The following is a 24,186-nucleotide window of genomic DNA, read 5'->3' as shown; positions in this document are numbered from 1 at the left end:
TGTTAAAAAGAAGCACTTCACTGGCTCTAAAGCTAGAAGGACCTGCCCTGGGATAGGTAGTCTGTTGTTGAAGAGGAAAAGATTGGTCGTTGACGAGGAAAGAAGAAGGGAGGTGGTATATGGATGAAGGACTGGTGTGGAGTATCGATCTGACAGGAGTGGCTGTTGACGTACGAGTGGGCGCAAAGGACAGGGGGTACTGGCGAGCCTAAATTTCGTGGGGGAAAGGGGCTCGGCAAGGAAGGGTGGGAGGCGAAAAAAGGGAACTAGTGAAATATGACGAAGAGAGGGCGAGGTAGCCCTGACGGGGTGGAAAAAGTGAGGTGGGTTTGTAGTTAAAAAATGTTCAAATGTGTGTGAATTCCTGAGGCACCAAACTGCTTAGGTCATAGGTCCTCAGACTTACACACTACTTAAACTAACTTATGCTAAGAACAACACACACACCCATGCCCGAGGGAGGACTCGAACCTCTGGCGGGAGGGGCGGCGCAGTCCGTGACATGACGCTTGAAACCGCGCGCCGGTTTGTAGTTAGTAGGATGGGTGAATGTTGGGACGATGTTGGTGATCTGGGAGAGGGAGACGGTTGAAGCTACTGTGGGAGAATATGTGCAGGGTGTGCAAATGTAAGATTGCTGGTATGTATTGGTAGATCAGCAACAGCGTACTAGGATTGGAATGCAGAAGGGGAACTACACAACTAATGGAGTCGAGTTTACGAATGGTATAGGTTTTTGGGAAGTTTTCAGTGTGAGTGACGACAGGTTGGAATTTGCTTAGTTGGCGAAGTATCTGTATGGGAGAAGGTAACTGATACGTAAGGCGAGGCAGAGAGCGTAGCATTCCAGTATCTGTAGGGACTTAAAGAATGTATAAAATGGATATTTGAACCATCAGCTGTTTTCATTTTAAACCCAGACATCTACCGGTTTCAGTCTTGGACAACCATCACGGATGAAGGGTTAAAATGGATTAAGCCACTATATTGCATTAGTCATTACTTAAAATGTGTTGTGCATGTCATAAATGTAAATATATGAGACAGGACTTTAAAAGCAAACAAACGAGCAGTACTGATCTGTATACATTTACACTACTGGCCATTAAAATTTTTACACCACGAAGATGACGTACTACATAAGCGAAATTTAACCGACAGGAAGAAGATACTGTGATATGCAAATGATTAGCTTTTCAGAGCATTCACACAAGGTTGGCGCCGATGGCGACACCTACAACGAGCTGACATGAGGAAAAACCGATTTCTCATACACAAACAGCAGTTGACCGGCATTGCCTGGTGAAACGTTGTTGTGATGCCTCGTGTAAGGAGGAGAAATGCGTACCATCACGTTTCCGACAGGTCGGTTTGTAGCCTATCGCGATTGCGGTTTATCGTATCGCGACATTGCTGCTCGAGTTGGTCAAGATCCAATGATTGTTAGCGGAATATGGAATCGGTGGGTTCAGAAGGGTAATACGGTAATACGGAACGGCCTCGTACCATTATCAGTCGAGATGACCGGCATTTTATCCGCATGGCTGTAACGGATCGTGCAGCCAGGTCTCGATCCCTGAAGCAACACATGGGGACGTTTGCAAGACAACAACAGTCTGCACGAACAGTTCGACGACGTTTGCAGCAGCATGGACTATCAGCTCGGAGACCATGGCTGCGGTTACCCTTGAGGATGCACCACAGACAGGAGCGCCTGCGACGGTGTACTCAACGACGAACCTGGGTGCACGAATGGCAAAACGTCATTTTTTCGGATGAATCCAGGTTCTGTTTACAGCATCATGACGGTCGCATCCGTGTTTGGCGACATCGCGGTGAACGCACATTGAAAGCGTGTATTCGCCATCGCCATACTGGCGTATCACCCGGCGTGATGGTATGGGGTGCCATTGGTTACACGTCTCGGTCACCTCTTGTTCGCATTGACAGCACTCTGAACAGTGGACGTTACATTTCATTTGTGTTGCGACCCGTGGCTCTACCCTTCATTCGATCCCTGCTAAACCCTACATTTCGGCAGGATAATGCACGACCGCATGTTGCAGGTCATGTACGAGCCTTTCTGGATACAGAAAATGTTCTCTAGATCTCTCACCAACGTTTGGTGGCCGAGCAACTGGTTCGTCACAATACGCCAGTCACTACTGTCAGTCATGAACTGTGGTATCGTGTTGAAGCTGCGTGGGCAGCTGTACCTGTACACGCCATCCAAGCTCTGTTTGACTCAATGCCCAGGCGTTTCAAGGCCGTTATTCCGGCCAGAGTTGGTTGTTCTGGGCACAGATTTCTCAGGATCTATGCACTCAAACTGCGTGAAAATGTAATCACATGTCAGTTCTAGTATAATATATTTGTCCAATGAATACCCGTTTATCATCTGCATTTCTTCTTGGTGTAGCAATTTTAATGACCAGTAGTGTAAGTAGGACGGCACATGTATTGTTAGCTCTATGCGCATCTGTCATACTCCATTGAGAACTGTGTATGTGGTGAGTTGAACCTACTTTTCAGCTGTATGAGTAATTGCCTTTCCATATGGGCGGAATGCAGATACCACTGCTTTTGAAGGCACCTTGAAAGGGAGTTCAAATACACGGATCTTCCGCAGTCCAAGTCCCACATGTGCACAGTGTCCATCAGAGTGACGGAACTTAAGACTACTTCGAATTGCACTTAGAGTTTTGTCGCATAATTCTTCGTTATCAGTTTCACGTATACCACACTACTCACTATAGACAGGTTGAGGCCAAAAAGATCATTGCAATCAATCTTGACTTCTTCTCTGATAAACTGCTTTTGGTCGGGAATATTCAGGTGAAAAGCTAATCTTCAGTGTTGATTCTCTGTGGGCATAAGCCATTCTCTTTCGAAGGAAATATAGCGAGCTAAGACGCCAGAATCACGTAAATAGCTCCGCGAACGCTTTCTTCCAGGAGCGCTAGTTCTGCACGGTTCCCAGGAGAATTTCTGCGAAGTATGGAAGGTGGGAACGAAGTACTGCCTGAATAAAAGGTGTGGAGAGATGGCCTGAGTCGTCCTTAGGTAGCTCAGTCGGTAGAGCACTTTCCCGCGAAAGGCGAAGGTCCCGAGGTCGAGTTTTGGTCCGACATACAGTGTTAATCTGCCCGGAAGTTTCATGTCAGCACACACTCCGCTGCAGAGTGAAAATTTCATTTTCTAAACTCGTTTTAGTGTGTGTCTGGCTGGGATCTGAGAAACTGGCATAAATACTTATCTTGATACCGAAATGCGTAAATTGTAGTGCTGGGCGATAGAATTGAATTAAAACTAAATTTTGAAGATGCGAAATCCTGATTACCCAGTACGTCAAACAATTCACCTGCGAGAAAGATTTCGCTTTTCAACGAAAATTATATATGCTGTTTGACTGCAAAACAAAAGGATTCCGATTAAAGCGTTGGCCCGGAATATTGTTAATCTTCGTCTTATGTTTTACAAACAATCACTGTATCAGAATTGATATTGTAATTACACAGAAAATGAACATACAAATTAACGCATCTGACTTTATGATAATGCTTGACGAGTTTTCTGAAATCTGTTACTGACATGAAACCTCTGAACTGATATGATATTTTCTCAAATATATTCTGAGAATCACTGTACCTTACAGGGGATTTGAATTTTGCTGGTAATTTGTTGGCCTACCTGAGCGCAAGGATTGCTTATTTGTTCTGCAACCTGTTACATTAAGATAATGATGAAGCTTTAAAAAGAAAATTTCATTTACCGTACCTGCGAATGCAATGCAAGACGGTATCTTATTATGCAATGCGAGTTCACAACGCACATTCATAAAGTATGAAAAATGAGGAACCAAACGACTGATAAATGAGAACAGGACTCCAAGATAACCTGTGTTTCACTAAGCCACAACAAAAATATACCCTTTCATAAAGTTCTCACAACTAGGCAAATTGGCTAAATATTTCTTAATAAACTTGCTGTGTATAATTACTTTCCTTGAGACTCGTTTCAGACATCGGACAAAACGATATGTAGAATTATAATAGGTCTATACCAAACTTCAATCGTATGCAATGTTCTAACAATAAGAAACTACACAATTACCACTATAAAAAACTGGATTGCCTTACTCGCTGGCTTACATAATTCCTCCATGAATACACTCCCAATAACACAGTATTTTTCATCAAAACATATTACTGCGAAATCCTTTCTGAATGCTGATGCCTCTACTGCACGGCATGCCATCTTCCACGCTTTTCAAACCAAGTACATTGCCAGACTAGCTAACACACACTACCTACTACTCTAAGAGAAGTAACCTCTCTGACAAGCATCTGTGGTCTCAGGAACAGACTTACAAAGAATGTGGTTAGATCGATACTACGGAGGTTGAGAAATTTGTCAAATTTGCAACTTCATTAATATTTATGGCCAAAATTTCTTGAAAATTAACATGACAAATAGGACAGTGTCCTTTCAACATGCATTCATCTCTTTTCAGAAGAGAGTCTGGACACGCCATGTTGGCTTTCAGTTGAAGACCATATTTGGTGGCTTTTATTAGGTCCGTGCATAAGTTCGTAGCGTTTTCTCGTAAGTTTGATAAACACATAACAGAGACTTTTGTCATCAATAATATATTGTCCTGCACTATTTAAAAGTCTGTCAAAGCTGGGGTAACTTTTCAATTCCGCGACTTTAGAAATCACATGGTTTTGAGCCGAAAAACGCGTCGAATCACTTTCGGAGCGCATTTTTCTCCGGAAAGGAAGTTCGTTGAAGGTTATTCGATAGGGAGAGTAGAAGGTGATCTTAGAATCAACATATCTCTCAAATACGTTTTCCGATTCAGTTTTAACAATCAATTCCGTCTTGACGCGGAGTTTCACTTCACACACTAGTCCGCGTGTTGCCACCTTGAAAACCGATCACAGACTGTCTTGCGAGCTATCTTTTAACAGTTTGCCACCTTTTGTATCCCGCCTGGAAGGCGGCACGTGGGTCTGCTCCTGTGAACTGAAGGGTAGGCCGAATGTAGGAAGCCCAGGAGGAGCAGGTGTGGTAGAACACGTGGTACTGCAATTAAAAGTGGTTTTACTTAACTTTGGCTGAGATGAGCACGGAGGTGCGAAGCCGTACAGGTATCAACGCTAAGAGTTACGAGTAGTGAGACAAACTATCATTGAAGTAACTGAAGTAACGAAGTCTGTAATGACAAGCCGGCTATGAAGTAGAAGCTAAGTTGCTTGGTCGTCGATTCGGAATCAAATGGGCAGAATCTGGAGCGGCGCTCGTAGAGCTGCACAGCGCCGGCTAGAGGTGGCGTCGGTGTCGGTGTCGTAGTGCCAACCTACGAACTTGCATCTACGCCGTGGCATCGATACCACAGCACCTGCCCTTTCAGGGAGTTCTTGGTCCATCCTTTCCATCAATAACCACTGACAGTAATTAAAATTTGTAATTAGTATTTCCTGATGAACTGAGTGACACTGAAGTTGTTATTAACAATTCTCAGTGCAAGTAACGTCAAAATATAAATAAAAAAACATTCGCATCTTGGCTCACAGCGTTGTAGGTGAATCCTCACTGTCTCTCTCTCTGCTCAAGGACGATAGGGATCTCGCCCCCCCCCCCCCCCCCCCCCCCGTATCCGCCCAACCGTTCTTGCGCTGTGATCATCTGGCGCGTCGTTACCATGAGTGTTCATTGTGATCCTACTACTCATTAGCCTCCAGTTACAAAATCTTCCTATATTGTGCATTAAAACATAGCAACAAAGATGTAATAAAAGTGGGGAGGAATGTGGCATAAACGAAACAATGTGTGTGTGTTCGATGAGCTTTATCTACAAGTCAGCTTGTAATACTTCCAGTACTGCACTTATTATGCACTTTCTGATTTAGTCTAGTAAATTCTGAAGATTCTGCTACTGGATAGTGTTGTGGGTTGACAGGAGTGCCAACACCGTATTATTAGAGGAAGCCGAAAGGCACGCGTTTTAGCTCACGCAGGCTGGCGTGAGGCCTGGAACAGGATAAGGAAATTAGACTTTAGAAAAACGGACGTAGCTGGTGGAATACTTAACTTTAATCCATTAATGATGAGCGTCGCTCTTGACGGTACATGATTACAGTATCAATAGTAACTGGTACTGGCGCCTTGCTAGGTCGTAGCAAATGACGTAGCTGAAGGCTATGCTAACTATCGTCTCGGCAAATGAGAGCGTATTTTGTCAGTGAATCATCGCTAGCAAAGTCGGTTGTACAACTGGGGCGAGTGCTAGGAAGTCTCTCTAGACCTGCCGTGTGGCGGCGCTCGGTCTACAATCACTGATAGTGGCGACACGCGGGTCCGACGTATACCAACGGACCGCGGCCGATTTAAAGGCTACCACCTAGCAAGTGTGGTGTCTGGCGGTGACACCACAGATAGAAACAGCCATTACATAAGATTGACCTTTTGTAAAGTGGGGAAGTAACTTCACTTTATAAAATTTATAAAATAGAATTACAGTAAGTTAAAACATATAATAATAGTTACTTACCAAATACTTTATGTCAAAATTTTATGAAAGCTAATGGAAACGTTTTTTAAAATCTTTACTACCTACAACACACAGTGAAAGCTGGAACGCCTAACAGTGGGCGGCAGAGAGCAGATTGACTGCCACTGCCTTAGGGTGTTACTATAAAGTGAGAACGATAAAATAATTTTCATCTTATGTGGAAGACTACTATAAATTTGTATCGCACTATTTGTAATGGAATTTTTGTAAGCTTATGTCCTTACTGACTGTGTATAGAACTTTAATTGTTGCTTTATAATATGTTCGTTGGCACTGAAGTTTTTGTTTATGTATAGTCTCCTACAGACAGAACATGACTAACACATGGAAGAGCTGATGCAGAATTTTTACGCCCGTCTATTTCGTAAACAAATTGTGAGATTTGCGAGTCACATCCAACCAGTAATTGCCGCTGGGGCGCGGTGCGATCGTATGTACCAGTAAGCCCTGAAATGAAGAAAATAGCGATAATCTTTTATGTCCGGTTTGCCGACAACTGAGCACTGCCATGAGTCAGTTGAAAGTCGCGTGATACAAGGCAGCCATTTTGGATCCTAATAAGTGGGAGAATTGATCTAGTTAGCGGTTGTTTGGTATATAGAGGTGCAAGAAACACATAAACACATTTTATATTAAATTAAGAGCCTAACGAAACGTGTCAACCTTTTTGTGATGAAGAATGCCACGTTTCTGTGCAGTAAACTGCTGTTCGAGGGCAAAGGATAGTAGCAGGTTTTTCCGAATCCCACAAGGTGAAAGAATTGAGGAGAATGCGAACTATGTCTGCATCGAACTGGAAGGAAAGATATGTTTCCATGCGAGTATGCTAGTCTATGTGCAATAAGTAAACATTTCTCTCATTGCGGAGTACTAAACAACGAATTCAAATATCCCATTACGCAGTACCTACAAGTCATCACCTCTAGCGTAGTTGGTGGCGGGCTGGACTTCTAATACGATATTCGCAGGATCCAGCCTCACTCACCGCAAGCTTTTTTCCGTTCTTGTTCATTTCGCTTAATACCGACGTCTTCTTAAGTCATTATTATGAATAATAGCCAGCTACACTGCTCTGTAAACTGTTTTTATTTTGTACCATTGACCATGACCCATGTCGGCATATTGGCATCAGCAGGTGCTCTGTAAATACGTAGGTAAGCGATGGTCTTAATACAATGGTCTGTAACTAAATCAGAAAAGCTATAATACATCGTTAGGTGTTTTTCTCTTACATGTAACATCGTTGCTGTCATGTCCCGTCTTTTTGTAGAGTCGTTATTTTCTCCTAGGCATACACTGGAGATCTATATTTGATTTTAGTTGGTTGCCATGTATGCTGATTTTCTGACAGCTTGGATGACAGTGGATCAGCGATATTACATTTTTACATAGCTACCATTATAAATATGTGATGTTTGAAATTCAGTTTTTAAATTATTTTTGTTGGTTTCGTTCTTACTATGTTTTTGTCTGGATTTAGTTTCAGTTTTATCTGAGATTTTTATTTTATATTTTTAATTTTTTCGTAATAATTTTGTTTTTAATAAATGTTGGTGTTATGCCTCTGTTTTCTACTCTTGTTATAGCTGTAACTGTGAATATATGTTATTTAGTGTCTCTGATTTATTACTTTACCCGTTTTCTTTATTTATAGTGAGAGTAAAGGTTTCTATGTACTTTTTGTGCTTTAGGTCGGTTTGTTCGTTCGGTAAATTTATTGGGTTGCTGTATGCATATGCATGTGAATATATCTCTATTTCCTCAAGGATATTCATGAATGTTCCCTTCTGCGTAATATGGAGGATTTCTAGTGCTTCGTTTATAGGTTTTACGTCGTATTTTTCTTTTTGTAGATGTTGAAAAAATGTGGATGGGGTGTTTCCACTTTCTCTGGTGTGCCCTTTATATCTAATTTTGAAGTTTCTACCTGTTTATTCTACGTCGAATTTTTGGCATATATTACACGAAATTTTGTAAATGCTGTTGTTGTTGTGCATGGGAATCTTCGACCTGGTTTTCGAATTTGTGTTTTTGAATTTTGTGTTTGAGGCTGTGTGTGTTTTGATATGCACAGGCGATGTCGGTTTTGTTGAATAATTTGTTAATTTTGTTCGAGTTATTTCCTAGATAAGTTGTGGTTACCTCGTTTTCTTCTTGTTCGTTGTGTATATGCTTAGTGTTGTTTCTTTATGTATATTGTACCTTTGTGGTTGTGTTTTACTGTAGTACAATTGTTTTACAATTTTGGCGTCTGTTCTAAAGCTATGCGATTTTTGACGAAGAGCGAGAAATTGAACATTGCTTTAAAAAACGAGGAAATGTAATAAGGCCAGGGCATTATGATAACATGAAAATTGGTCCTGATTAAGCACTTTTAAATCACAGTGCTCCACCAGCAATTAAGTAGAAGTAGAACAAGAGATACTTTAAATTAATTACCCAGAGGAACAGAAAAACTGCAGTGTGTAAAGTTGTTAACGACAAACACGATCATGCTCTGCAGTTTCCCCAGGAGTGTTATAACGGTTTTCGAAAATTGGAAAAAGGGGTACCTGGTAACGACAGTAGTTCTGACAACAGCCACAGAAATTAACAATCAGCATTAACTTCTGACTGAAAAAAGTTTCCACTGCGTTTTATTGTGGAGGCTTTCACAAGGCCTCCTGGAAAAACTCATCGCCATGGTTCGATCAAATAATACAGTTTAGTTCCAATTCTGCGGCTTATTGCTGTGTCACAGTGTTTTCGTCCCAGTCGCCATGACAAATTTCAGACAGAAAATACATATTTAATTCCTCATGGACGACACAGAACACAAGTGTACTTGTAGCGAGTCACAAAGCAGCAACGATCTAGCCGTGCCTGTAAGTGCAAATTTAGATTTAATAGACGTAGATGAAATTTCACACGGTGAAGAACAGTCTCTGAATTATGTAGCCGGTAGAACTGTAAAACAAGTTAAGCACAAATGCGAGTCATGTGATATGATCCGTGTGCCACTTTCGCATGTGAATAATGTGAATGAGAAAGAGTTCGCAGATTAACCGAATTTAAAATTACACGACCAACGACAGCTTAGAATGTGTATCGGAAGCATGTGTTAAACATTATTCAAATGGCAAAATCAGATTCCCCTGTCGATGAAAAATAAGTTCTGGAATCGAAGTTGTTTCAGGTACTCAAGGGAGTTGATGTGAAGCTGACGAGAAACTTAGTCATAGTATTCCATTTTGTCTCACTGTTACAGAGAAGACTGTACATATATTTTTGACAGAAGATGGTGTATTGTTTTGAGAGCGCCACTGTAAAATGTGGCAGTAAAAGTATAAGCATAAGAAATGCGGTAATGTTATTGTATGAGGCAGTTACCAGGCATGTAATTTATTTCGTGTACATTTTTGCTAATAATGTAGATGTAAAAAAGCAATAATCTGCAAAACAAACAGTAACATTAAAAACGTTAACATCTAAAGAGAAGTATGGATTTGTGTTTCAATATGATCTGCAATTCTCAAATATCTCAAACGAACTGAATGGGGGCAATATGTTATGCTGCTACATGTAGATCATATATTACTTATCATAAAAATAAGTGCGAGGAAGTTTTATCCGTATTAAGAGGAAAATAAAAGCCATGTTTTTAGCGATGGGCTTACGAAAGTTGTCATTTTTTCCTTTTATATTTGCAGTAGAAACAAGGAAACAATTGAAGACATGTGCGAAAAAATTGGCTCAAATGTAGAAGCTTAGAGATAAGTGTTGCCATCTGTTGCTGGGTACGAGAACTATCAAAATTGACATTGGTCTCACCCCTAAATGTCACATTAGGATATTTAGGGGTGAGACCAATGTCAGTTTTGATAGTTGTCGTACCCAGCAACAGATGGCAACACTTATCTCTATAGTGTGTTTAAAATTAGTTGCGAATTTTGACGTTTGGCTCACCGGTAAGGACATGACGCCGTTGCCCAGGTAACACCAATGGCGAGCCATCTTTCCCTATCATGATTAGATTAGATTTACTTTCATTCCAATTGATCCGTAGTGAGGAGGTCCTCCAGGATGTGGAACATGTCAGAAAAACAACAATACATGACAAATATTTACAACTAAAACAAATAAGCTAATGTACCATTCCACAGGTCCCAAGTGGAATGATCTTCATATTTTAATGAACACTAAGAGTCATTTTACAAATACTAATGCACTGAATTTAAAATAAAAAAGTTTTTTTATTTATTTATAAGGTAATAAACATGTAATACAACTACTGAAATACTTATTTACAATGAACACATTACTGCACTGAAATGGTTCAGAAGTTAGATTATACTTACACACAACCACACACACACACACACACACACACACACACACACAGACACACAAATTTTCAGTGAACACATTACTGCACTGAAATTGTGCAGAAGTTATGTTGTACTTATATACAAATCAGTTGGTTTTACTAAGAAATTCATCAATGGAGTAGAAGGAGTTGGCCACCAATAAATCCTTTAGGCTTCTCTTAAACTGAATTTCATTTGTTGTTAAGCTTTTTATGGCTGCTGGCAAGTTATTGAAAATGTGTGTTCCTGAATAATGCACACCTTTTTGTACAAGACTAAGTGACTTTAAATCCTTGTGAAGATTATTCTTATTTCTAGTATTGATTCCATGAATTGAGCTGTTGGTTTGAAAAAGTGATATATTTTTAATGACAAATTTCATTAAGGAATAAATATATTGGGAAGCTGTAGTTAGTATCCCTAGTTCCCTAAACAGGCTTCTGCAGGATGTTCTTGAGTTCACACCACATATAATTCTTACTGCACGTTTTTGTGCCCGGAAAACTTTAGCTTGGCTTGATGAATTACCCCAAAAAATAATCCCATATGACATTATGGAATGAAAGTAAGCATAGTATGCCAGCTTTTTCATTTTTATATCCCCTATGTCTGACAAAATTCGCATTGCAAACAGAGATTTGTTAAGACGCTTCAGCAGTTCTGTGGTGTGCTCCTCCCAGTTGAATTTATTATCAAGCTGTAATCCCAAGAATTTAACACTGTCCACTTCCTCTATCTTCTTGTCATCATATGTTAGACATATATCATCATATGTTAGACATGCCACCAGCAATTCTCTTGGTAGAACGCCCCTGTTGCCACGCCGTGGATAAACAGTACGACGTGGTGTCGCGCTTTAGAGGCACCTACGTTCATTAGCTCTCGTACTAAAGTGATATTTTCTGGTGTTGAAGTGTTCTACAGTCGTCAGGTATTGTGAAGGAGTCATTCGTGTTGGCGCTGCACGCCACGGGCTCAATACGTCAGTTTTTGACAAAACAGCATTAATAATAACAGTACAGCATGTCTGAACACGAGATTCGCAATAAAAGTGGTCGTTCAAGAACACGGTCATCGGCTGTGAAGAGAATGTTCTGCTCCAAAATATTCCTCTGAACTGCACAAAGCAATGGTCAGTGGCCAATACCACGCGTTTGTGATGGGTAAAGCTCCAACAATGCACTGGAGGAAAGCGACTCTTTTTCTTTGGGTTCAAAGATATGTTCGATTGGATAAAGCTGAACCTAGCTTGTGTACGGCGAAGTTAATGGAACTTGTAGTACTGTACAAGCCAAAAACTCCACGCTACCAGATCCTCGAACTGGCTAACGCTAAAGGGCATAGTTTAATCAAGCTTCCTCCGCATCATGCTCATTTAAATCCGACTGAGAATATATGGGCCCAGGTGAAAAGTAAACAAGAAATTTACGCTCAGTGAGGTTGAAATGCTGACAAAACAAGTCATTGCAAATGTTACATCACAGGACTAGTCTCAAGTTGTCAGCTATAGCAAGAATGTGTTTAAGGAGACTTGGATTCATGGACTGTCTTGAGTTTTGAGTAATACGTTACTTCTCTTTTTGGTGTGTTAATAACTGCTTATTTTGCCTAAACACAACAGGGTTTACAGTGTACAGCTCACTAACATTTTACTGCAGTCGAGATAGAGACAGAATCCTAAAACAGCGTATTATTAAACTACCAACTGAGCGCGAGACATATCATTAGTTATGAGGAAGCCTATTCTTAGTATAAAAATAAATGTGCATGTTGCAAAACCCGCAGCAATCCTCGAATCACAGGCTACTGATAGTCCTTTAAAATTACATTATTTCATTTAAAACATCTATAGTTGCTTGAATACCGCGGTAGACAGGGAAGTTTCGCATATTAACCATATGGTAAAATACTCTGCTCTTTGCGTGCTATGATTTGCCAAAATCTTGTTTCGATATGTGAAACAGTTTATGAGATATAAGGGATTTATGAATATTTCACTCTGGCTCTTTCACTGGCGTGTGCGTTCGTGACGGAGACCTTTACACACATTTCATTTTCTGGACGTTGTTGATAGACAGCGATATCCTTCGAGGTTTAACGAGTCATTCAATATGTTATCTAAACTTTATATGCAGCAACATATGACCTAACACACACCAAACGCAAATTCGTAGCGATCCCTATTTTTCACTACAAACTTTAAGAATTTATCGCAGTAGGTTAGCTGATACCGGAATATCACAATAACTATGACCATTAATGAAATAATACGTAATTGATAATGAAGCTGACCAATGAAGCTATAAGGTGTGCGAGACTCAGAGTTTATTACCGTATAGTTCCTCTAAAATCGTTCGAGAAAGACTGTATACCGGACATCTTGCGCACCTGACAGGTTACTCGCTGGAAACTACGCTTTCCTCCACTCGGTCGCTACTGAATTGTCAAAAGTCACAACTAATTTAAAAACACACTATAAGTTTGAAGTGGGACACACTTGCAGGTAGACGACGCGCTGAACAGAAGGGGCTGCTCACTAAATTCCGAAATCCAATCTTCATCGAGGATGTAAAGCATATATTATTACCACCAACTTTCAAATCGCGTAATGATCATCATTCAAAGATAAGGGAAATAAGAGCTCGTACTGAGGCGTTCAGACAGTCGTTTTTCCCTCGCGCGATCCGTGAGTGGAACAGAGGGGGGGGACATGACTTTGGCGCGAATTGTGCCCTCCGCCACACACCGCTTGGTGGTTAGCGGAGTATGTATGTAGATGTAGATGTTTTTACATTTGAGGGTTAGTTCGTTTTTCGGCGCATGTCTTCAATTAAAAGCTGTAGTTCATTGTTTACTTTACACACTAAGATATCACATGCATTTCTAGTCAAGTTCACTTCCTCATAAATGAGAATTAAACAGTTCTGTCCATAACGCTGCTGTAGCTACTAGGGTCCAAAATGGACACTCCCGCCAGGTTAGCAGTACTTCATTCAGTGCTTTAGCATACGACGTTGAGACACGCGTACCGTATGTGCACAAACTGCCATCGTTTCTGAGTGTTCAGCAGTACATTGAACTCGGGACACTCAGCGTTGACGTTCGAATGAGCAGTCCGTGTGCCGACGACGTTACGGCATCGGTGGGAACAGGAAACGTGTGATTATTGTAATGGCGACGACATTTGGAGAAAATTGCCGGTTACTCTAGGAAACGAGCACACTTTTTGCTCGTGGCGGCAGCAACGAATGACGAGAAAGGGACGTCAGTGAATAATTTGTATTATTCTGATCGCCGACAAGCGTAGCAGACGAGGGAAGGCGTCTCTGTAATGAATGTGAGAGCTGTTGTAACAGATGATCATACCTTGAGGAGTGCAACGTCACCTCTTACACAATATAACAACTGGGGTCGGGCTAGTGGTAAGTTGGGAGGTTTCAGAGAATCCATATCCGCCCGGAACAGGGTCAGTTTTCCGGTCCGAGGTGGAGTTCTAACTTGTTACGTACGAGGACATGCTGAAAAGTAATGTCTCGGAATTTTTTATTCTGTTTTCAATATCGGTTGGTGTATTACATGTCGTGAATATTACTCTGTCGAATTTCCCGCTTCGCTGACTCAAGTAGCAACGCTCTGCCGCTAGAGGCGTAACATGGTGGTGTTCAGCGTAACCACAGTTTAACATAACAGTCGCGACACTACTGCTGTAAAAGTTGTTACCGTTTAACAGATGGAGCGACACTAGCGCTCCAAGCGGCGAGTAAGGTGAACGTCAGACGCGTCGTAAGCATAATGTTTGTATTGCATCCATTTCCTACGTAATTTACGAAATATTTGAGTTTTTTCTTGCCTCCAAGGGTTTGTGTAGTATCAGAAGGCATATATGTTTCTAAAAGCTACAACACATTCGTGAAGAAACACTTGTGACATTAGATAGAACTGCAGCTTATCACGTTGATATCGAAAGAATATAAACACACAGATCCACACGTAAGCACAGACATGTACCTCTACATGCAAAAGCGATCGACAGCTCATTTATCGTTCTGTAGGACTACTGTGTTTGTCATTGTCGTCGCCTGTTGCCATAAGTACGGCCTTCATATTTATATTATTCTAAGTGGGACAAGCAACTGCCAAATAGTGGGAGAAATATGCCGAAAACATTATAATGAGCTGATTAAATTACATTTCACACAAAACTAAATATTTGAATAATTTTCAAACAATCTGTCAGTGAACAAGGTGCTAACAAAATAATGCCATCACACGAAGGAAGCAACGAACATTAAGAGACTAACAACAGAAGTGAATGAAATACATACCAAACATTACGCTTTTGTAAGACAAGAATAACTGCACTTAATCTAACTTCATCGTCAAAGCAGGTCTGTGTTGACGATTCACACGTATCTGGCACTGACACATGGAGATTGAAATGGTTGCTTCTGTGTCATAGGACTGTTTTACAGCTTTAGATGGATTGTCGTATCTTTGTGGCAGTTTGCTCTTCATCGTCAGTCGAGGTGGCTTATTTGGGATGTCAAACTGTGTGCGTACTGCATTCCACACGAGTTTATTATTGTCTGCGTTCATGAACTGGTTTTGTTCGAAATGTAGCGAACAAAACCTACTATTATTATATAGGTAAACTGGGTCTTTTTTCATAAGGTCTTCTCGTCTGCTATTAACTAGCCATTTTCTGCTCCTAAAACGAAACATTAATCACTAATACACATGAAGTTTGCAAGTGCATCCTGACGATACAGTTTAGTAATATGATGGTATATACCTCTCAGGATCCTTAGGAAACCCAAAAATAGACAGTTGTGGTGTCTTCCTCCTGGGTCCAGGCGGAGGTTCGAGTCCTCCCTCGGGCATGGGTGTGTGTGTTTGTCCTTAGGATAACTTAGGTTAAGTAGTGTGTAAGCTTAGGGACTGATGACCTTAGCAGTTAAGTCCCATAAGATTTCACACACTCTTCTTCCTGTTGTTGCTGCAATTTATTGCACTACAAACGCTCCCGCTTGTGAAAAACCATTGTAGAAATTAAAATAAACAACCACTATCCACTTTCACGATCGCGCCGACCTCACAGTTTAAGTTACTGGCCGCTTGGGGCGCTGCTGGCGCGGTAGGCAACAAAATGGAGGCCGAGTGTCGCGACTGTTATGTTAGACTGTGACGTAACTGTGCCGGTCGCGAGAAACATCGTACTGTAATCGAGTTTCTAACCGCAGAAAACGTACTTCCAATTGAAGTTTCTCTCCTTCAACATGACCTCGCCAGACAGCACACGAGCGCTGCGACACCTGCAACAACCCGACGCCGACAATCCGATCACCCACTAAATTACAGGCCCATATCGTTAACGTCGATATGCAGCAGGATTTTTGAACATATATTGTGTTCCAATATCATGAATTACCTCGAAGAAAACGGTCTATTGACGCATAGTCAACATGGGTTTAGAAAACATCGTTCCTGTGAAACACAACTAGCTCTTTATTCATATGAAGTGTTGAGTGCTATTGACAAGGGATTTCAGATCGATTCCGTATTTCTGGATTTCCGGAAGGCTTTTGACACGGTACCACACAAGCAGCTCGTAGTGAAATTGCCTGCTTATGGAATATCGTCTCAGTTATGTGTCTGGATTTGTGATTTCCTGTCAGAGAGATTACAGTTCGTAATAATTGATGGAAAGTCATCGAGTAAAAGAGAAGTGATTTCTGGCGTTCCCCTTATCTATATAGACGATTTGGGAGACAATCTGAGCAGTCGCTTAAGGTTGTTTGCAGGTGACGCTGTCATTTATCGACTAATAAAGTCATCAGAAGATCAAAACAAACTACAAAACGATTTAGAAAAGACATCTGAATGGCGCGAAAAGTGGCAGCTGACCCTAAACAACGAAACGTGTCAGGTCATCCACATGAGTGCTAAAAGGAACTGGTTAAACTTTGGTTACACGATAAATCAGTCTAATCTAAAAGCCGTAAATCCAACTAAATACCTAGGTATTACAATTACAAACAAATTAAATTGGAAGGAACACACAGAAAATGTTGTGGGGAAGGCTAACCAAAGACTGTGTTTTATTGGCAGGACACTTAGAAAATGTAACAGACCTACTAAGGAGACTACCTACGTTACGCTTGTCCGTCCTCTTTTAGAATCCTGCTGCGCGGTGTGGGATCCTTACCAGATAGGACTGACAGTGTATCGAAAAAGTTCAAAGAAAGGCAGCACGTTTTGTATTATCGCGAAATATGGGAGAGAGTGTCACAGAAATGATACAGGATTTGGGCTGGAAATCGTTAAAAGAAAGGCGTTTTTCATTGCGACGGAATCTTCTCTCATAATTCCAATCACCAACTTTCTCCTCCGAATGCGAAAATATTTTGTTGACACCGACCTACATAGGGAGGAACGATCTCCACGATAAAATAAGGGAAATGAGAGCTCGTACGGAAAGATATAGGTGTTCGTTCTTTCCGCGCGCTATACGAGATTGGAATAATAGAGAATTGTGAAGGTGGTTCGATGAACCCTCTGCCAGACACTGAAATGTGATTTGCAGAGTATCCATGTAGATGTAGATGTAGATGTCGATGTCCATCCTCCATACAATCCGGCTTGGCACAATCCGATTTTCGGCTGTTTCCTAAATTTAAAGAATACTTTCGAGGACTTCACGTTGGCCGGCCGCGGTGGTCTAGTGGTTCTAGGCGCGCAGTCCGGAACCGCGGGACTGCTACGGTCGCGGGTTCGAATCCTGCCTCGGGCATGGATGTGTGTGATGTCCTTAGGTTAGTTAGGTTTAAGTAGTTCTAAGTTCTAGGGGACTGATGACCACAGAAGTTAAGTCCCATAGTGCTCAGAGCCATTTTTGAACTTCACGTTGATTGGGATAAAGCGGTGCGACTAGGGGTGAGACTGTGACTCCGTCAACAAAGTGAAACATTCTACACTGACATTATCAACAAACTGGTGTCTCGTGGGGACAAATGCGTTCGTCGCCAGGGTGAATATATCGAGAAATCGATATATAGACATCAACAATGAAGATATAGAATGTTAATTAAATCTGTTTTATTTTTAAAAAAGGCTGTAAGATTTTTCAAATAAGAAATTCGTAGTCACTACTTTTCAGCACGCCCTCTTATAAAATAAGTAGTGATACTCCTAACCTCCAACGAAAAAATGAATTGCATCTCGACTTGCACAGTGGATCCAAGCTGAAAGCAGTCCTTCGTCAGTAATACGCACATTCAGTCACGGAAAACCACTGTGTTGTACTGAAAGCAGAAAATACTTTTAAGAAACTGGCCGGACTCGCGCACTTGGCGATCCGTACAAACTTTAATCCATCCGAGGAATCGAGGATTTCGACGATTTCCGCCTGTTATCGACAATGATAGTGCCAAAGTGTCGGTGCCAGGCGTAGCAAGACTTTCGAGAATGTTTTAGTTTCAAGTTCTAAGTCGGAAACAATAAACAGAAGAAAAAATTGGTCTTGTGATATAATTACAAATCACCATTTCTCTGAATTTTTTCTTGTACACATACTGTGAAACATTCTTTTTAATGAGGTTTTAAAGAGTGAATTTGTGAGTATCAAAATATGTGAAATAAACGGCCGTATCTTTTGATTCGATTGACCTTGAAGCTTAATATTTTTACACCACCAAAGGACTGTAGACCTCAGTAAGATACAAATTTTAACTTGAGACATCTATCCGTTCCTGAGAAAAACGGTTTTGAACAGTAGGACAGACACACACACACCCAACTGCCCACCCACTCACACACACAAACACTCTCTCTCACACACACACACACACACACACACACACACACACACAGACGAACAACAAAGTTATCCTACAACGGTTCCATTTTTATCGATTGAAGAATGAAACCCTAAAATTATCAGCATTACTACAATATAAAAATTACGACATGTGCTGAAATTATTACGAATATTACGAAACTTGATTCGCAAATTGCGAGTCTAAATTGACTTCAGCTGTATCATTTATTGCTGACACATGAAAATTTTTTGCAGTGAGCACATAGTGTGTAGTGGGGCGCTCACACTGTCGTAGAAATAATTCAAAAGCCAAGATCGCTTAAAATACTGTTTACTGGATAACCGATTTCAACACATCAAAGGTGCCATCATCGGATCTGAATGTAGATTAACATTTATAAACCATTTGGATATAACGATACATGAGGCAGACCAGCTGATATAAAATGATTGTCACAAAAAATAAAAAACAAGTGCTCTCATGGTCATTCTTTTCCATAAGTCATGAAATCCGCAGCCACAAGGTAACACTATTTGGTACATGACCGCTGCCGACCGTTGTTACTCGAGCAGCGGTCATGTACCAAATAGTTTTATTTTGTGACTTCGGTTTTACATATTTTATGGAAAAGAATTACCAGGAGAGCACTTGTTTTTTGATTATTTGTGACAATGATCTTATATCGGCTGGTCTGCCTCATGTATCGTTATATCCAAATGGTTTATAAATGTTAGTGTACATTCAGATGCGATGATGGCACCTTTAGTGTGTTGAAACCGGTTATCCAGTAAACAGTATTTAAGCGATCTTGGCTTTTGAATTATTTCATGAAAATTTTTGCCGTACGAGTACTCGAACCCGGACCTCCCGCTTACTGCGAGCGGTCCCTTTAACCACTTCTTTTTTTATCGTTTGTTGCACTTGTTCGGGGTGGACGTCCCATGACACCCGTTCAACTTCATGATTCATCCATTCACTCGGTTTTTTGCATCATTATTACAAAAGGCAGCTATTCCTCTGATCGTACACGCTGAGCTACTATGCCGGCACACTTTGGGTCTCCGAACACGCCATCCGGTCTAAGCCGAAACCTCCATATGTCATACTTGTCCACATTTCCTAATGCACACACACAAACACACACACACACACACACACACACACACACACACTATTTGATTGATATACAGGACATAAAATCCCGTCGGAGGCCTGCGAACGTTTTTATGTTAATAATTCGCAACCAATGCTGTACAATCGCAATAAAGTCATGAGTTGTTCAATTGACTCTTTTATTAGAACGTGTTAAGCGTTTCGGAATTACACCCATCTTCAGACATCACAAATTTCAACCAGGCGTACAGTCTTGACAACTCAAAGAAAGTGTCCAATAACATCTCGACGTTATTTTGAGTTGTCAAGGCTGTACGCCTGGTTGGTTAGGAAGGAGTTGAAGTTTGTGACGGCTGAAGATGGGTGTAATCCCGAAACGCGTAAGATGTTCTAATAAAAGAGTCAACTGAACATCTCATGACTCTATTGCAATTGTACAGCATAGTTTGCCAATTATTAACACTATTTGATTCCCAAAAGTCTGTACTATGTCTGTGATTGCAATTCATACTATACATAGTGTGACCAGATCCATTACGACTGTGGATATGGAAAAAAAATAATGAATTATGTTCACAAAATCACCGTATTTATTCAAAATAGTTTCGCCCTGAACCAGTGCACAGCTAAAATTGTTTTAAAAGTGTTTTGAAACATCTACAACTACAGGGATACTCTGCAAATCCCATTTAAGTGCTACAGTCTTTTGTTGGTATTGCATCTAGTACTACACTACAGTTTTCGTATTTGTCCTCTGTTGCGTCGTAATTGTATCCTTTCATTGACGACTTCATTTTGGGGAACAAGTAGTCGGCAGGAGCCAAATCCGGCGAATACGGCGGGTGATCCAGGACTATGATCCATTTGCTGGCCAAAACCGCGAACAGTATTTACTTCGTGGGCTGGGTCATTGTCGTGAAGAAGTAAATAGGAATCTGCCTTTCGGTGTTCGTGTCGAATACCACAAACGATAGAAGACTGAAAAAATTTAGTTTTCCCTCGCTGCTCCACCGCCTGTTTTCCCACATGTTTCAGACAGCTGTCGTTGAAACTTCAAGAATCGTAATGATACAACTCACTACGAGATAGCACTGCAGTTTGGCATTTTACACAAGCAGTCCTAACAGCAACCAACGGCCTTGCCGCAGTGGTAACACCGGTTCCCGTCCGATCACCGAAGTTAAGCGTTGTCGGGCTGGGCTAGCACTTGGATGGATGACTATCCGGTCTTCCGAGTGCTGTTGGCAAGCGGGGTGCACTCAGCCCTGTTGGCAATCGGGGTGCACTCAGCCCTTGTGAGGCAAACTGAGGAGCTACTTGACTGAGAAGCAGCGGCTTCGGACTCGTAAACTGACGTACGGCCGGGAGAGCGGTGTGCTGACCACATGCCCCTCCATATCAGCATCCAGTGACGCCTGTGGGCTGACGATGATACGGCGGCCAGTGGGTACCTTTGGGCCTTCATGGTCTGTGCAGGAGGAGTCCTAACAGCACGAGCACATACTGTGTCAGACATGTCTGAAGGAACGTTGTATAATATGACTTGTCAACGCAGACAAAATAATAAATGTGTTGAAAACGGTCGCCCAGCATCTCTGGTCACTTCTGTGCTCGTAAAATCACATTATAATTTCAATCAGAACGGTACCATCAGTTGTTTAAATACTCCTGACTGAGTCATTCTTCAAATGGTCGATACTTTTAAGCTGTTTTTTTTTTCGGACGCGTTTCGTTTTAAATATCACTGTGGACAAAAGTCACAAGAAAACAAGTCCGGCAAACGAACCGGCAGCAAACGTTTGCGAAGGCCTCACGAATACGAGGCGGCAACTGACGCGACACCGTGAATGCAGTTTCAGATTGCTGAGAGATGCAGTGGCTTTAATTGAGACCAGAAGTTCTCTAAAAATTAAAGGATAAACGTGACGTTGGACTGGTTTCAAACAACATAGGTCGACAATTCGACTATGAGATACTTCGCCCTAAGAATAATTATTTTGCCTTAAAGTGGGTTTTGATACGCAATCTTGGAGTCCCCGGCGGACCATTCCGGTTATTTACATGCCCAGAAAGGTGCACCCAAGCTTCATCACTCACAAACTACACTGCTACGTTACGTTCACAGTCCACAATTCTTTTCAAGCATTCACTCGCAATATGCAACTCTCTTTTATGTATCAGCTCAAAGCAATGCTGGAACACCTGAGAGGCAGCAAAGTCTCAGGTGTAAGGACTAGAATGTAGAATGACAACATCCACATTTAACACCATGGAAATGCCACTTGACAGGTCTTCTCCGGGCTAGGAGTATATTTCTGCAAACTGTTTGTAATCGCCTCCGGAATTCAGACTGGAGTCATACATTTAGGTTTATAATCGTCGACATTGCCCAAAACCATTGCTCAGCTCAAAACAGCCATTCAGGAGGTCAGCGACATCATCGATGTTCCGACACTTCAGCGGATCATGCAGAATTTCACTGTTGGTCTGCGCCACATTATCGCCAATGATGGTAGGCATGCTGAACATGTCATAATCTAAATCCGAATATCTGTAGTGTCGTTTACATGTTGAATAAAGTAGTTCGTAAATAATTTACGTTTTTTTCATGTAGTTCAATAATTGTTATCCTGTAACTATGTACGCACGTAATAATAATAATAATAATAATAATAATAACAATATGTTGTGGCTCGATGGCCTGGGGAAAGTCTTTCTGCTGGACGCCACTTCAGCGAATTGCGACAGTGTCCCTGACCTGCCCCAGTTATTCCATCTGCTGACAGGGGGCCAATAGTTTAGCCTAAAATCCGAAGCACGTCTTCTTTTTAGCGACTCCTCACATCGTTATGGGGTGAAGGCTAGGTTACAACGAAAACTGAAAAAATTTGTGGTCTCGGCGAGATTCGATCCAGCAACTATCTCTACTTTTCCACTCACCCACATTAGCACAAAGACCACAAACACCCACACGCAGCTAGATAGTCCACCTACTCGTTTTGATAATTGGGCTTATATCGAAATATGTGACATAATAGCCCGTATCTTTTGATTGCACTAACTTAGTAGCTTAAATTTTTCACACCCCTAGGCGACCGTGGATCTTATACGTCAACCCTTTTCTGAGAAGAAATGGTCTTAACAGTCGGACGGACAGACAGACAGACCAGCAACAAAGTGATTGTATAATGGTTTTATTTTTACCGATTGAGGTAGGGAACCCTAAAAAAAGTCAATGTAGTTGACTTCCAGCGCAAACTAGAAATCAGGATTAATATGGAAAGAAGTAAGAAATTATATGAGGTAGAGAAGATAAAGGATTGCCGAAAAAATTGGAAACAGCATAGAAAGCACAGCCAATGAACTTGTTACGTGATACGCGTTGGTCGATACGAAGGAACGTAGAAGAGAAGCGTTTGCAGAGACCGACCTCTCGCTGCGTCGTGTCCGGTCGCGCACTGGAACGCTGCCTGCACTGGCAGCGAGCTGAACCACACCCAGACCCAGACCTCGCGTAACTCCACACGCTATGTGGCTCGGCCGTCACTGTTCCCCCTGCTGACGAGGCACTTCTGTCTGACAAGCAGGGCGCGATAAACAGAGTCCGTGCGACGAGGGCGGGCTGTGATTTTGCAACGTCCCCGCACGCGATCTGCGGAAAGTTCGCTGGCAGGCTGCCCGCTGTGAGCACGTAACATATGCACACACCAGAATGAAATTTTCACTCTACAGCGGAGTGTGCGCTGGTATGAAACTTCCTGGCAGATTAAAACTGTGTGCCGGACCGAGACTCGAACTAGGGACCTTTGCCTTTCGCGGGCAAGTGCTCTACCAACTGAGCTACCCAAGCACGACTCACGCCCCGTCCTCACAGCTTTACTTCTGCCAGTACCTCGTCTCCTACCTTCCAAACTTTACAGAAGCTCTCTTGCGAACCTTGCAGAACTAGCACTCCTGAAAGAAAGGATATTGCGGAGACATGGCTTAGCCACAGCCTGGGGGATGTTTCTAGAATGAAATATTCACTCTACAGCGGAGTGTGTGCTGATATGAAACTTCCTGGCAGATTAAACCTGTGTGCCGGACCGAGGCTCGAACTCGGGACCTTTGCCTTTCGCGGGCAAGTGCTCTACCGCCTGAGGTAGCCAAGCACGACTGACGCCCCGTCCTCACAGTTTTAATTCCGCTAGTACTCGTCTCCTACCTTCCAAACTTTACAGAAGCTCTCCTGCGAACCTTGCAGAACTACCACTCTTGAAAGAAAGGATACTGCGGAGACATGGCTTAGCCACAGCCTGGGGGATGTTTCTCCGCAATATCCTTTCTCTCAGGA

General features: G+C 41.8%; 1 protein-coding gene and 1 pseudogene across 1 annotated transcript in view; one reads left to right on the top strand and one right to left on the bottom strand.

The window, feature by feature from the left end:
* Positions 1 to 23,439, bottom strand: part of LOC126088104 (cytochrome P450 6k1-like) — a 196,790-nt gene extending 173,351 nt beyond the window's left edge. The window contains exon 1 of the mRNA XM_049906200.1: positions 23,284 to 23,439. The gene's annotated coding sequence lies outside the window, so the exon portion shown is untranslated. The remainder of the gene's footprint in view (positions 1 to 23,283) is intronic.
* Positions 20,983 to 21,100, top strand: LOC126089606 (5S ribosomal RNA; annotated as a pseudogene).
* Positions 23,440 to 24,186: the final 747 nt, after the last annotated feature.

This window comes from Schistocerca cancellata, chromosome 6, assembly GCF_023864275.1.
Source record: "Schistocerca cancellata isolate TAMUIC-IGC-003103 chromosome 6, iqSchCanc2.1, whole genome shotgun sequence".
NCBI classification, from domain to species: Eukaryota; Metazoa; Arthropoda; class Insecta; order Orthoptera; family Acrididae; genus Schistocerca; species Schistocerca cancellata.
Note: the sequence above shows the minus strand (reverse complement) of the source record. Positions and strands in the feature narration are given on the sequence as shown.